Source organism: Theropithecus gelada, chromosome 3 (assembly GCF_003255815.1).
Source record: "Theropithecus gelada isolate Dixy chromosome 3, Tgel_1.0, whole genome shotgun sequence".
NCBI lineage: Eukaryota > Metazoa > Chordata > Mammalia > Primates > Cercopithecidae > Theropithecus > Theropithecus gelada.
The window spans coordinates 94,661,805-94,676,034 of record NC_037670.1 but is presented as its reverse complement, the minus strand read 5'-3'; the positions used below and the strand labels follow the sequence as shown (position 1 = coordinate 94,676,034).

Below are 14,230 nucleotides of genomic sequence, written 5' to 3'. Positions count from 1 at the left end.
TGACCCTTCTAACTCTGCTTGCCTTCTTTCAGGGTTGGTTTCAGAGCGAATGGTCCTCTCTGTTCAGCCTTAAAACACGGCAAACCTAAGTCATGTTTCCAACAGCAGTCACCATATTCCCTCACGTTTCCCATTTGAAAAACCCCAAATGTAGCATATTTTTTTTTCTCTTAAAATTCCCTTGAATGATTCTTTAAGCTCCAGGCATCTGTGTGGATGTTCCAGGTACCGCCCCACAATGCTACCTCCTCTTCTTAAAAAGAAGTCGCTCAGCTGGGGCGGGATGGCGCTGCGCGGCGCGCACCTGAGCGGCCGGGGCTCCCTGAGTCACGGAGGGCGCGAGAGGGCGAGGCAGCGGCCGGGCTTCTCCCCAGCACCGTTCTCTGTCACGGCCGCCGCCTGACCAACACCCCGCTCCTCGCGTAGGCATGTCTCGCTTCAGAAACCCCAAGTCGCCTTACGCTCCCTGGTCCTTCCCCTGCGGGGGAAAAAAACCCTGGTGCAGCCCAGAGCTCTCTTCCGCTCCACCCTGCGCTGCCCTTGCCGCCCTCCTGCCTCCCGCGCGTCCTTCCCCGCGCGTCGGCCGCGCGCCCAGGTGTTCCCGCGCCTGTAATCCCCTCCGGCCCGCGCCTCCCGGCCCGCCCTGCGGGTCTCCAGCGCCTGGGCCCGCGCTCTCGCCGTGGGTCCTTCCTCCTTTCCCCACCCAGCCCCGCCCAACCTCCGCCGCGCTGGGGCTCCCGGCCGAGCCTCTCCTCCCACCTCCGTCCCCCACTTCCCTCCCCAAGAAGTGCTATTTTTAGCAAATCCTCCGCGCGCCGCCACCCGCTCAGCTCGCAGCTCGCAGCCGCCCGCTGCCGCCCTCACGAGCTCCCCCCGCGCGGCGGCGGCGGCGGCGCGTCCCGCACATCGCGCAGCGCGCACCAAGCCGGCCGCGCCGCGCCCGCCGCTCTCTCCGCGGTCTCCTCCTCTAGTGCCCGCCGCGGCCGGTGAATCTCGGCTGGAGGAGCAGCGGCGGTCCCCGAGTCAACTTTCATTCCCCTTTTGCTTCTGCCTCACCATTCTCTTCTCCTCCTCGAAAGATGGCTGTTTGGAGAAGGGGGAGAAGTTAGGAGGTCGCCGGCGCGGAGCGAAGGAGGGCGCGACAGCCTCAGCAGGAGCGGGCGGAGGTGAGTGGCACCACGGCCGAGTCCCCGGCTGGTGCTCGAGGAAAGCCCTGGGAATTGGGGGCCACCGGTCCTCAGGATGCGCCGCGGTATTCACTGCTCGTGTTCCGCAGGTTAACAGCATCTCATTCCGGACTCTGATGCCACTTGCCTCTCATCTCGCAGCCCGGAGACCGGTGGGTTTAACGGAACCTTTGTCAGAAGTTGGGTGCTAGGTTATCTTTGTGTACAGACCCTGACATTTGGCAAACCGAGGCGAACGGCCGGTGGCGTGATTCTCTCCCGCCCCCAAACACACCCAGTTTATGTTGGAGCCGAGCTATGAATGAAAAGTTTGTACTGGCAACGTGTTGCTTGAGGGGAGCAACGCTTATTGGGGGGTACCTTTGATGTTTCCTGGGGGACTTCAGTTTTAAGTCAATACATCAGAATCCTGGGTTTTAAGAAAAGTTCAAGAGGCTGGAGGATGGGAGATAAAGCAGTTCCTTGGCTAGTGGAAGGAGAGTGATGAATCGTAAGCTTATTAAGGTTAACTGGCTAATTAGATGCCATACGAGGGTGTCACAGCGGGGACTAAAAGGAGCAGAGGACGGGGACTTTCCCTGAGCGCCTAGCAGGCTGCGTTTGTTTGGCTTTGAAGCCGTCACCCACTTGTCCGCAGTGAGAGGTGCTGGTGTCAGGCCTGTGTGTCTGTGATGTGACAGAGCGGGACCCAGCTCTCTCCAGATCCGAGGCGCGGTTGTCAGGAGAGGTGGCTTGCGACGGAGAGCTGAGGATGTAGTTCCTGTGATGTGGACTTCGAGAATTCTCTAGTGAGTCTCCTATGCTCCAATTTCAGGAAGATCTGTCAATTGTTTTTTTCTTCTAGGGAGGTGTGTGTAATCTCCTAAAAGGAACTTTCAGCTTTAAGTAACTGTAGCATTTTGAAATCATGTAAGAAATTAGATATCTACATATATTCATTATTACATGTATGTGGGGAGTGTATGTGTGTGTAAAATATGGGAAAAGGGTAAGAAAGGCTTAAAAAGTTTAACTTCTACCCGAAAAGAAAGCGAAGAGTTAATTCTTTTCTCCCCAAATGGTATAACAATGCATATACAACTAAATACTCTTGCTGTGCTGAGATTTCTCATAAGGAGTAAGATTTAGCAATTACAAGTATTCAGAGCGCTGTCATGTTTTCAAATCTTGCAGGCACTATTGAAATCTGGAAAAGGGGAGTACATACATAGAGAACCCATATTAAAGGAAAAAAAATTTAAAATCTTCCAAAAGAAAAGCTTTTGACATTTGAAAAGGCCTGGGTGTTATTTTCCGATGCTCCAGAAATCTTTCTAATCCTGTAATTAACAACAGCACAGAATAAGTTGCATTTAATAAATTAGAAATCATGTTTAAAGGATATCTTTTGAACTTCTCTTTGGTACTTTTGATATTTATTATGGAAATTATTGTGATTGAAAATTTGTTGTTTAATTTATTTGCCTTTTACCACAGATAATTAGTCCTCCTTATCCTTTTAAACCACTGTTCCAGTTTGGACTAATTTAATTCCCCAAACATCAAATTACTGATGTTCCTTCTGGAAACCATTTATATTTAAAATGGCTAATAAGAATATTGTATTTCCGAAACAACGTAATTTAGTCAGTTGTAAAACTTGCTTGTAATTTGTTCTCATCCATTTCGTTTGAATGGGGCACATTTGAAGAAGAGCAGTGTTTTCTTAGAATATGCCATTTTCTGTGTGGGAAAAAGCTAGTGTTTTCATATATGTTTTAGCTATTAAACAGAGGCATGTAAGGTGGGAATCCTGTCTGACCTTTCATAAACTGCCAGCCAGAGGGAGAGAGATGCTTTCTTAGCTCTGCTCGTGAATTGATTATCTTTACTACAGAATGGACATGATTAGATGCACATAAGGTTGTGCAGAAGGCAGTTAAGAGTTTTAAATTAAATACCAGTTTATGGGTAGGAGACAGAATTTTTTTTTTTTTTTTTTAACCTTGATCTTCCTGTTTCTTTCCTTCTACAGTTCAGCCTGTTGGACTGGTCTTTATTGGAGAGTCAGACCAGCACTCTGACTAGAGAGTGTTTAGCACACTAAACTGCCATCTTCTGTAAAAATAATGATAGCTCTTTTGCAATTAAAAGATAATTTTATACATGGTTATAGATTTTTGTGATTGGTGACCAAATTAACTATAACCGTTATTATAGTAGAAAGAGTTTTATGAAGTTATTGCCACTATATATAAATAATTATATATTTAAGATATGGATGAACTCTATTTGAGGTTTAGGAGTTTTGAATGTTAAGGCCAGCTGACCAGATAAAAACCTATTTAATTAACTAATTTGAATGACACCAGAATTCAGATTTTTATTAATATCTACATCTAGGTTTATGTAGCTTTCCTTTCTTTTTATTAGAATTACTTCTTTTTTGAATTTGTTTAAATATTACAACATATTACATTATAATTTGTACACACTCAGTGGGGAAGGTGCAGGTTATTCTTAAATAGAGATGTGGAGAAATAGCTAACAAGGAGAGTCATTTGAGAAACATATGGACATCATAAAATCCTTCTGTATGTAGCATCTGTACCTTCTCATTAGTGAAATATTATAGTTATGGACATTTTTTGTTATTACATCCAAGTGTGGCTTTTTATTTTTGCTTCATTGGTTTTTTTTTGTTTTAAAATGTAATTTATATTACTGTTTAAGTTGGTGGGGGCTTTTACTGCTTGAAGCTTTTTGCTTTCAATAGTTATCATACTTAATTTTTACTGCATGCATCTGCAGATATATACAATTGTTTCCCAGTTTGTTATTATAATTCTTACACTTTTTGGTGATTCCTCAAAACATTTGAGAGATAGGTAGGATGACATATAGTTCTCATTTTAGGAAGGAGGCAGCAGGTACACTGATATACCCAACATTACACAATAATGAATCAGTGTGAAGCTAAGTGTAACATCTGTATTTCCTGTATTTTAATGATGAAAGCAAGCTGCTCCTGTATCTTATGATAACTTCATAAATTTATGTATTTCCAGATTTTTAAAGTGGTCATCTTTATGTGCAGATCAGATTTTAAATCAGTCAATATAATCATAAGGGGATGGATCATACTGTTGGCCTGTTGATGGGAGAGAACCATGACTCTAATAGCTACTGCTGAAATAAACAAACAAGCACACACACCTCTGTAGAATATTTGTTCTTGCAGTCAATCCATAGTCCACATATTTCTCTGCCCCTGCTGGCCTCACCCTATCAACTACCTACTGCCACTCTACTGATCAAAGCAGCCCTTGAAGTTTATCAGCACAGTTGTCAAGCTTGAGGATCATTAGCCTCACTAGCAAGAAAAGTCAGAACCTGATTTTTGGGAAGAGAGAGTATTGATGGGGACAGTAATGGAGTGTCCACTCCAGAGGCAGCCAGTAATGGTCAGAGATCATATTCTGGGTGTCGGGATGTCCATTTCTCTCATCAGCTCTGTGTCTTTGGCCGAACTTACAGATATCAAAGTGAACAGAAGGTTTATGGAATTATCTAGTCATTTCTGTCCATGTAGACCTCATATCCGAGTAAATCAGACTTTTTTAAAAAAGAAAATGGACAGAAACTTGTTCTTTTTCTACATCTCACCAAATCTCCTCTCCTTCAAACCCCACTAGAAATTTTTTTAGGATAATTGCCCACATGATTTGTAACAGCCAAAGTGATAGACTTCTGATATTGCATTATTACAATTAACAGTGGAATATATTATCTAGCTTGCAGAAGGAAGCATTGTAATTCTGTAGAAAATGGTAATATGTAATCTCATGCAAGTATTTTTGAATAAGCAGACAGTACCAAGAGCTCTCTATTAAGCTAATATATTTATTTTTACTCTTCCTTTCCCTAAATGTACGGTTTATAGGAGCTCATCCAAATCATTAAGTATCAACTACTGAAAAAAAGTTCAGATGTGGTTTCCTGTTTACTACGATGAATTTTGTTTAGAGCTTCAAAGAGAGGAAAACTACTATCTATTGTTTGCTGCACCAGAGAGAGTATAACGTGTTGCTGGTGAGCATGAGGAGCGCTGAGGTTGCTGGAAATGGTACTTTCTTCACATCTCTGCAGAACCTGTGATAAGAAGGAGATGGGTGTGGACTGGTTTAGTTCTAGTACAACAGTGATGAGTGGAATTTGAAGTGGAACTGAAAGAAGGGTAAGATTTGGATAGTCTGTGTGTCACTCAAGGTATTCAGTAGCAAGTCATGGAAACTAACTTTAGTTAATATAAGCATCAAATAAATTTATTAGAGGATATTGACCTTGTTTTCTCTTGTTGTGTAACACATTTCCACAAATTTAGCTGCTTAACACAACACCCCTTTATCATATCAGTTTCATTGCTCAGAAGTCCACACATAGCTTAACTAGGTCCTCTGGCCAGAGATCTCCTGTGTTGGCTAGGGCTGCAATCTCAACAGAAGATCAATGGGAAAAGATCCACTTTCAAGCTTTTTTCTATCTTTGGCAGAATTTATCTCATCATGGCTTTAGAACTGAGGCTTCCATTTTCTTGCTGGCTGTCAGCCAGAGGCTACCCTTAACTCTTAGAGGCTGCTGTTATTCTTTGCCATGTGGCCCTCTCATAGGCACTGTTACAACATGGCAGCTTACTTTTTTTAAAGCTGGCAAGGAAATCTCTCTTGCTCCAGTCTGATAAGAAAGAGTCTTATATACTATAATATAATAGTGAGAGAGTGACATAAGACTATACAAGGGCATGACTCCTTGGAGGTCAGCTTAGGATGTGTCCACCACATTGACTAGCTCATAGAATCTCTGGTATAGGGTGGGCACAGTGGCTCATGCCGGTAATCCCAGCACTTTGGCAGGCCAAGGTGGATGAATCGTTTGAGTCCAGGAGTTCAAGATCAGCCTGGACAACATGGCGCAACCCTGTCGCTACAAAAAAAAAAACACAGAAAAAATTACCTGGACATGATGGTGTGTGCCTGAAGTCCCAGCTAGTTGGAAGGCTGAGGTGGGAGGATCACAAGTCTGGGAATTTGAGGCTGTAGTGAGCCATGATTGTGCCACCATGCTCCAGCCTGGGCAGTACAGAAAAACCCTATTTTTTTTTTTTTTTTAAAAGAACCTCTGGTATAGTCCGCAGACTTGACTTTGAAGCCACTCAAGTAGAAACAAGGCTCCAAATCCCTCTGCAGAATTTGTCCTGTGAGGTAGTGCTGCTGTCGCTGTTGGCATATAGCTTCTACAGTGGAATGTGGGCTCCATATCATAAAAGAGAGGATTCTCCACATATAATAATGGGGTCCCATTGTCCCTTGTGAAAAAGAATGACAGGTGCCCACTGCTGAGGGAAAGAAGAAAAAATGATTGCTTAATGAAATGTTTGAGTTTTTGGCCAGGATAGGCATGATAACCTTCTAGAGATGGGATTGAATTGGAAAGTGGCTGAAGTCATGTGACTCCTTGGAAGAGAAAACTCTTCCGGAATTTAGGAGAATAATGGTAATGAGGGTTCATTTATGAGTGGTGGTGATAAGAAAGGAGTAGAAAACCTTTGAAAGATGAATCACTACACATACATTAGTCTGGGTATTGCCTTAATTAGTCCCTAAATATATGCCATGCATGAAAGACTTTTAAGAGACTGATTCCACTAATCCTTGCAGGGAACCAGCGCTGTGACTTGGAGGCCTGCAGTGTGGTCTACCCTCATTTTATAGAAAGGAGCAGAGCTAAAGGACCATTGTACTATATTTGTGGCCCAGTGACTATGGGGTGCTATGTAGGGGGTTGGGGGACTATTGAACATACCCTGTGCTCTAAGCACTTTGCCAGACATATTTTAACTATTTTGTATCTCAAACTCTGGCAGTTTAGTTTATATTTCCCTAGTTCTGCCTCCCTTCTCCCCTGGCAGGTGTGTGGAGACTTTGAAAGGCTAAATACTTTGCCAAGGGTTGTTCAGCTAGGGGTGGCATTAGGTTTTGAATCCAGGTCTGATTCCAGAGCCTAAAGTCTTGTAGTACACATCCCATACTCAAAAGCAGTAAGTGAAGTTTCCAGGGAGAAAGCCTGTTACTCACATTGAAGTGGATGTCAGTGCTACAATTGCTGTTGGGTTCCATCATTCACCTTGAGAGAACTGGATACTGCAAGATGAGGGTTAAAGAGAGGAGTGAGAGAGTGCGCTGTACCATGCCTTCTTTTATTTTCTCAGCAGGAAGTACATATTATAGGTCTCTCTCAGATCTAAAAGTAAGAATGGGGAGTAGAGGCTATGCATTTTTATTTCTACTTATCATTTTGGTTAAAATCAAAAGCACTGTGTCTCCTTTCTTTCCTATATGTAGATTTCTGCTATTAAATTAAATCAAGTAACATTATGAATTCTCATTGCCTCTTTGGCCACAGGGTTCTTTCTATAGCTTTTTCAGTAGATGCCACTGTTTTGATCTTGAAAAGTCTATTGAGACATTCTTCCTTTGTTCTTCTATTACTCAGTCCCTCTTTCTACTCTGTGGTGCCTCTGAAATCTATTCATAGATATTCTACTTTTTTCTTCTGTTTTATGTACTTAAATATCTTCTTTAAATGGATCTGATTCCATTGATCAGAATCATTGGCCCAGATCCCCTTGCTGCTCCACTGTACCCAGGAAGTCTTACCTATTTTCTGTTAATTTTGCTGAGTTTTACTCTACATCCCAGCACAGTATGAGGAAGCCGTTAAGATTTCTCTGGGTATCTGAACCAAAATGTAAACATTTAAAACTGAATACCTCAAGAAAGTGGTGTGACTGGATTGTGTTAGATCAGGTGCATACCTATGGACTACTCCACTGTGGCCAGGCAAAGGGAGTTTTATTATTGCTCCATCTGGGTTCAGGTGTCCACCCTTCTAGAATATTACTGTTCTCAAAGAGGGAAATTGTGAGCCAGCCCTTGCTTGACTGGGGCCAACAGTACTAATCTATTCTAGAGCACACTGTAGCTCAGGAAATCTCTAAATAAACTTAATTTCTTCATATAGGTTTTAGATTTCCTGAGCTAGATTAGGCCAGATTTGACTTTAAAAGCCCAAACTTCTTAGCATGACACCAGTTCTTTCACAGCCTGGACCCAGCCTATCTTTATTACATTGACTGATTGATTGATTGATTGGTGCAGGGTTTTGCTCTGCTCCCAAGGCTGGTGTGATCATAGCTCAGTATAACCTTGAGCTCCTAGGCTCAAGTGATCCTTCTGTCTCAGCCTCCCAAGTAGCTAGGACTACAGGCTCATGCCAGCATACCTGGCTAATTTTTATTTATTGTTTATTTTTAAACATTTTTTTTTTTTTTTTTGTAGAAGGGGTCTTGCTGTATTGCCCAGAGTGGTCTTGTACTCCTGGCCTCAAACTATCCTCCTGCTTAGGCCTCCCAAAGCACTAGGATTACAAATGTGAGCCACCGTGCCAGGCCCTTACATTTTTTTTTTTTGAGACGGAGTCTTGCTCTGTCACCCAGGCTGGAGTGCAGTGGCCGGATCTCAGCTCACTGCAAGCTCCACCTCCCGGGCTTACGCCATTCTCCTGCCTCAGCCTTCCCGAGTAGCTGGGACTACAGGCGCCCGCCACCTCGCCCGGCTAAGTTTTTTTTTTTTTTTTTTTTGTATTTTTAGTAGAGACGGGGTTTCACTGTGTTCACCGGGATGGTCTCGATCTCCTGACCTCGTGATCCGCCCGTCTCGGCCTCCCAAAGTGCTGGGATTACAGGCTTGAGCCACCGCGCCCGGCCTGCCCTTACATTTTTAACTGTTGCCACTCCCTGCCTTTCATCCAGTAAATCATTAAGGATTTAAATCCTAAACTTGGAGCTAGCAAGTGGCTTTGATTTTGGATAAAAAGGAGTAGCCAGCCTGAGAGAATAAATCAACGTGTAAAGAAAAGTCAAGATGAGAGAGAGAGAAAAGAGAGAGAGAGAGAAATAAGAACATTTCAGTTTTTCATTCCCTGCATCCAGTCATTCTTAGGTCTAGTTCTATAGCTGATTTTTCCAAGGGTATGTTATGTGAGCAATAAATTATCCATAAATTGAATTTCTGCGTCTTGCAATAGAAAGAGAACTATGTAGCACAGGTTTCTATGAGTGATCATCTCATAGCCAAAATCAGACTTTCATTCTGCTGGGGTTCTGTTGGGGATTAGGAAGCTGTGCTTCTCTGCCCTACTTTTTCACTGGGCCCAATGTATGTCCCACCTCTTCTGTGATGCTTCCTCTGATTACTGCAGCACACGGAGATCTCATTCTTCTCTGAATTCCTACAGTAGTTTAGGGTTATGGCTGTGTTTTTGCAGGCTTACAAATGAAATTCTAGTATTAATTGAGAAAATCCATAATAAAAAGGCTGCTGTATTAAGAAAGTCTTTTAAAGGAATTTGCATTTTTATTATTCCAAACAGCATCCTTATATTTTTGAATTATAGTAATATAGTTAATACACAGGATGATTTACATGTGTATTTATGGTCTCTGCAATTACCCTGTGGCTCGCTAGAGGTTCATAGTCTCCCACCACTTAGATGGAAAGGAGGGCAGAGAAGGTTTGGCTTCCTAATGGGCACCTTCTCCAAATAAAATACCACAGGAAGAATGGGCTGGTTTTGACTAAGACTACAGGTGTGTACAGTGTGAATGTGTTTATTTTTTATTAAACATTCTACTTAAGTATATAGGAACATAAAATATAAATGCTTTTGCTTATAGATTTCATAAATTACAGAACCAAACCCAACAAACAAATGTTGAATATAAACAACAGAATTGATGAAATTAAAAGAAACAATAATCAACTCCGTGACAAATGATGCTGTATTGTTGAAACTACATTGCCAGTATCTAGTTTAAGAGTATAAAGATACAGTCTCAGATTCTGTTCTTATTTAATCTATTTCTATGTTTTATATCAATATAGATACAGAAATTGTCCTTTTATAAGTAGATTAAAACCAAACAAACAATATTAACTTTGAGGCTTTGTGTATGGCTCAGGGTAATCAGACTTTACACATGATCAAAATTCCTCAAATAATCCTCAAAGTCAGTTGTAATGAGACATCACCTGAGACCTCTGTAACATCTTTTTGTCCTCTTGAATATGTGATTAGTATTGTGGAGTCATCGAATTCTAAATCAAATGTGTAAACTGTATTCCAAGATTTCTGGAATGGAGAACAGATTGTGTAGAAGCTACACAGAGATAGGATGCATGCATTATCTTCACACTCATGATGATTGTAACCACTATAGTACAGGTACTTTTGTCTGCCTGTGCTACCATGTGTTCCGTAAAGACTCACTTCATCCTCACCTTTTCTCTAAACAGACTTTATTTGTTTAGCAAACTTTCTATTCTTTGATCTCCGCTTAGTATATGCATGATTGAAAACACCAAGTGCAAACAACCTGATGAAAATTTGGTGGCAGTAGTTTTTAAACGTTTATTCAGAAACTGATTAGAATACAATATATATATTTAGATGATCATCCAAATGAAATCCCAAAATGGAAAAAAAATATTTCACATCAAGCTCATTGACCTCAGTTTGAAATACACAGTTGCAAATGTTAATTGGCCACTTAAAACATTTTACATCTTGCTGTGTGTTGTGTGTCATTAATGAAATTGTAAGCTCCTTGAGGTGAGACTGTATGCTTACTGTTTTGTTTTCTTCCATAGCACTGTGTGCATTTCTTAGAGTTGATGCCCAACAAGTGTTTGCTGATTGACTGATTATTAATATATTGTTATTACCTATTGCTCTGTGAGGTCCTCAAGGGCAGGGACTATTTTGTTTTAATCTGTGGTCTCTGAATGCCTAGCACAGCAACTCTCACATGAGAAATGCCTAATGAATGTTCTGAATGAAAGAATGGATGACTTGTTGGCTTTGTGTGTGTGTGTGTGTGTGTGTGTATGTGTATGTGTATTCTTTTAGATCTAATATCTCATGTACAGGGCACTTCTAACAGTTGTATAGATCAGTGCTGTCCAATAAGATTTTCTGTGATGATGGAAATATTCTGTTTATACTCTCCAATATCATAGCCACTAGGCACACGTGGTCTTTGAAATTTAGCAAATGTGGCCAATGGCCTGAATTGAGTTTTATTTAATTTTAATGAGTACATAGTCATACATGGCTAGTGGGCAGCACAGGCCCAAATGATAAAATGTACTTTCTCAAACTTACTTGCTCTCATATCTAACATTATTATATTTTTTGGTTATAATTGGATGTTGTTATTTAATTTTGTTGTATTGGATGGATGAAGTGAATTCATCACTATAAAAATAGGGCAGTATAGTCCACCAAATTGATTTCATTCTTTCCTAAATGACCAGCAACATTGGATGTCATCTGTTCACTTGCCTCACTATCTATTTGGTATTTCATCATTTCCTTATTAGGCTAGAAGCCTGACACCACTTTTGCCTTTTTTTTAAAATGACCCAGGTTGTCTTGCATTTGCTTGTCTTTCTGTTTTAATCCTTTTTTCCCCTAATAAACCATTTTAACTTGGATTATCTACATCATTATTGTCATTTTTAGAGACAAGGTCTTGCTCTGTCACGCAGGCTAGAATGCAGTGGTGTGATCATAGCTCACTGCGGCCTTGAACTCCTGGGCTCAGCTGAACCTCCTGCCTTAGCCTCCCAAGAACCTGGGACTACAGGCATATACCACCACACCTGGCTAGTTTTTTATTAGAATTTATTTTTATTTTTATTTTTAGAGATGGAATCTTGCTTTGTTGACCAGGCTGGTCTTGAACTTCTCGCCTCAAGTGATCCTCTGGAGTAACTGAGATTATAGGAGTACATCACTGCACCCAGCCTGTATTATTATCATTGTTAATACTACCATCATCATTTTCATTTCTGGTGTTTATGCTTTGCTAGCCCATATTTGATGTTATGTACTAATGTCTACTGATAGTCTAAACACACTTCAAATTTATTACAATCTGAAAAATGTCTGAATATTCTTTTTTTCCAATTGTTTTCTTTGCTTATCTTACCCTGTTACACTTTCTGGTCCAGAAGAATGAAGTAGCATCATAGGCATTACAACATTAGAATTCAATCCTTACATAAGATGTAATCCCATCATGACAAGTTTCACGGCTGTTGCCAAATCCATGAAATTGATAAAACAGGACTGTCATTTAGAAGGACAGGAATTGCTTCCTGCAAGTGGCTGAGATCTTTTATGCAATTTGTAGTTCTGCTAGAGCAACTTCGATTAGAACTTATTGTACACATATTGAACCTCAGTATTGGGTATATTCAATTCTCCTTGGATTCTTATAATAGTACTGAATCTAGTAGTATGTCATGGTTATAGAGGCTATCTATGCAAATAAGTTGAAATCCGCTCTGCTGACTAGCAGAAATACTTTAGAATTTTCCACTCATTTTCTGTTTACTGCTAGAGATTTAATAGTTGTCTTATGTGGCAGAATTTGAATGCACAGACTTCAGCATGGAAGCTTGCCTTTTGTTCATTTTTTTAGTCTAGCTTAGTAGTTCCCAAACTTGAGTGCGCATCAGCATTTCTGTTCAGGGTGATACACACAAAAGACTGTCAACTATACTTTATGGATAAGTTAACCTCTTTTCAAGGCACTTTTGTCTACACTAGATTTTCATCTTGGAACCTACCTTTCCCTCACTACCCCAAAGATGCATCTCTTCTTTATTTCTTCTATTTCTACTTTTCAGTCCAGCACACAGCTGCTTATTGAGTGAACTTGTAGATGTGCTCTTGAATGGATTTCACACAATAGGAGACAAATTCAGTAGCAATATATAGAATTTTGAACTTGTGAATCCCCAGTTGAGCTTTTATCTTCTTATTGCTTTCCTATGCGTCTTGATGGTGAGAAGCTAGTACTGCTTTGTTATCTTCTTTCCCAAGTTTTCCCCATAAACATTCTCCTAAAAAGCCCTTGGCCGGGCGCGGTGGCTCAAGCCTGTAATCCCAGCACTTTGGGAGGCCGAGAGGGGCGGATCACGAGGTCAGGAGATCGAGACCATCCTGGCTAACACGGTGACACCCCGTCTCTACTAAAAAATACAAAAAACTAGCCGGGCGAGGTGGCAGGCGCCTGTAGTCCCAGCTACTTGGGAGGCTGAGGCAGGAGAATGGCGTAAACCCGGGAGGCAGAGCTTGCAGTGAGCTGAGATCCGGCCACTGCACTCCAGCCTGGGCGACAGAGCGAGACTCCGTCTCAAAAAAAAAAAAAAAAAAAAAAAAAAAAAAAAAAAAAAAAAAAAAAAGCCCTAATGTTGTAAATGATACATTATGTTCATTCTTGACAGGTTGGGGAAATGAGGAAGGTAACTTTCTTTTGTGACTTGTGCTGTAGATATATTTGTAAATCTCCTATTTATCTATTTGACCCAGTTTTTAAAAGTTACCTACATTAAAATAAATATTAAATAAATTTAGTATTATAATGAAACAATATTTTGCTTTTATTTATAAAGTTCGTCAGGCTGGGTGTGGCGGCTCTCACCTGTAATTCCAGCACTTTGGGAGGCCAAGGCAGGTGTATCACCTGAGGTTGAGAATTCGAGACCAACTTGGCCAACATGGTGAAACCCCGTTTCTACTAAAAATTAAAAAAAAAAATTAGCTGGACGTGGTGGTGGGCACCTGTAATCCTAGCTACTTGGGAGGCTGAGGCAGGAGAATCATTTGGACCCTGGAAGTGGAGGTTGCAGTGAAATGAGATCGCATCACTGTACTCCAGCCTGAGTGACAGAGTGAGACTCTGTCTCAAAAAAAATAAAGAAAAAAATAAAGTTCATCAAAGGCCTTTGCCTAAACTTATGAGATAACTTATTTACTAACCAGAACACCCTTTTGGAGTTACTTACTACTTTTCTCTGTGAGAACAAACACTGTATATTCACCTTAACTTACATTGTCAAAAGTATAATGCTAAGACTACTCAAGCCAAATGGGAA

The 14,230-nt window shown here is 41.1% G+C and overlaps 1 protein-coding gene across 5 annotated transcripts in view; it reads left to right on the top strand.

The window, feature by feature from the left end:
• The first annotated feature begins 903 nt into the window (after positions 1-903).
• The window catches only part of HDAC9 (histone deacetylase 9), a 910,741-nt gene continuing 897,414 nt past the window's right edge, over positions 904-14,230 (top strand). For all 5 annotated transcript variants that reach the window (XM_025379211.1, XM_025379213.1, XM_025379218.1 and 2 more), the window contains exon 1: positions 904-1,166. The gene's annotated coding sequence lies outside the window, so the exon portion shown is untranslated. The remainder of the gene's footprint in view (positions 1,167-14,230) is intronic.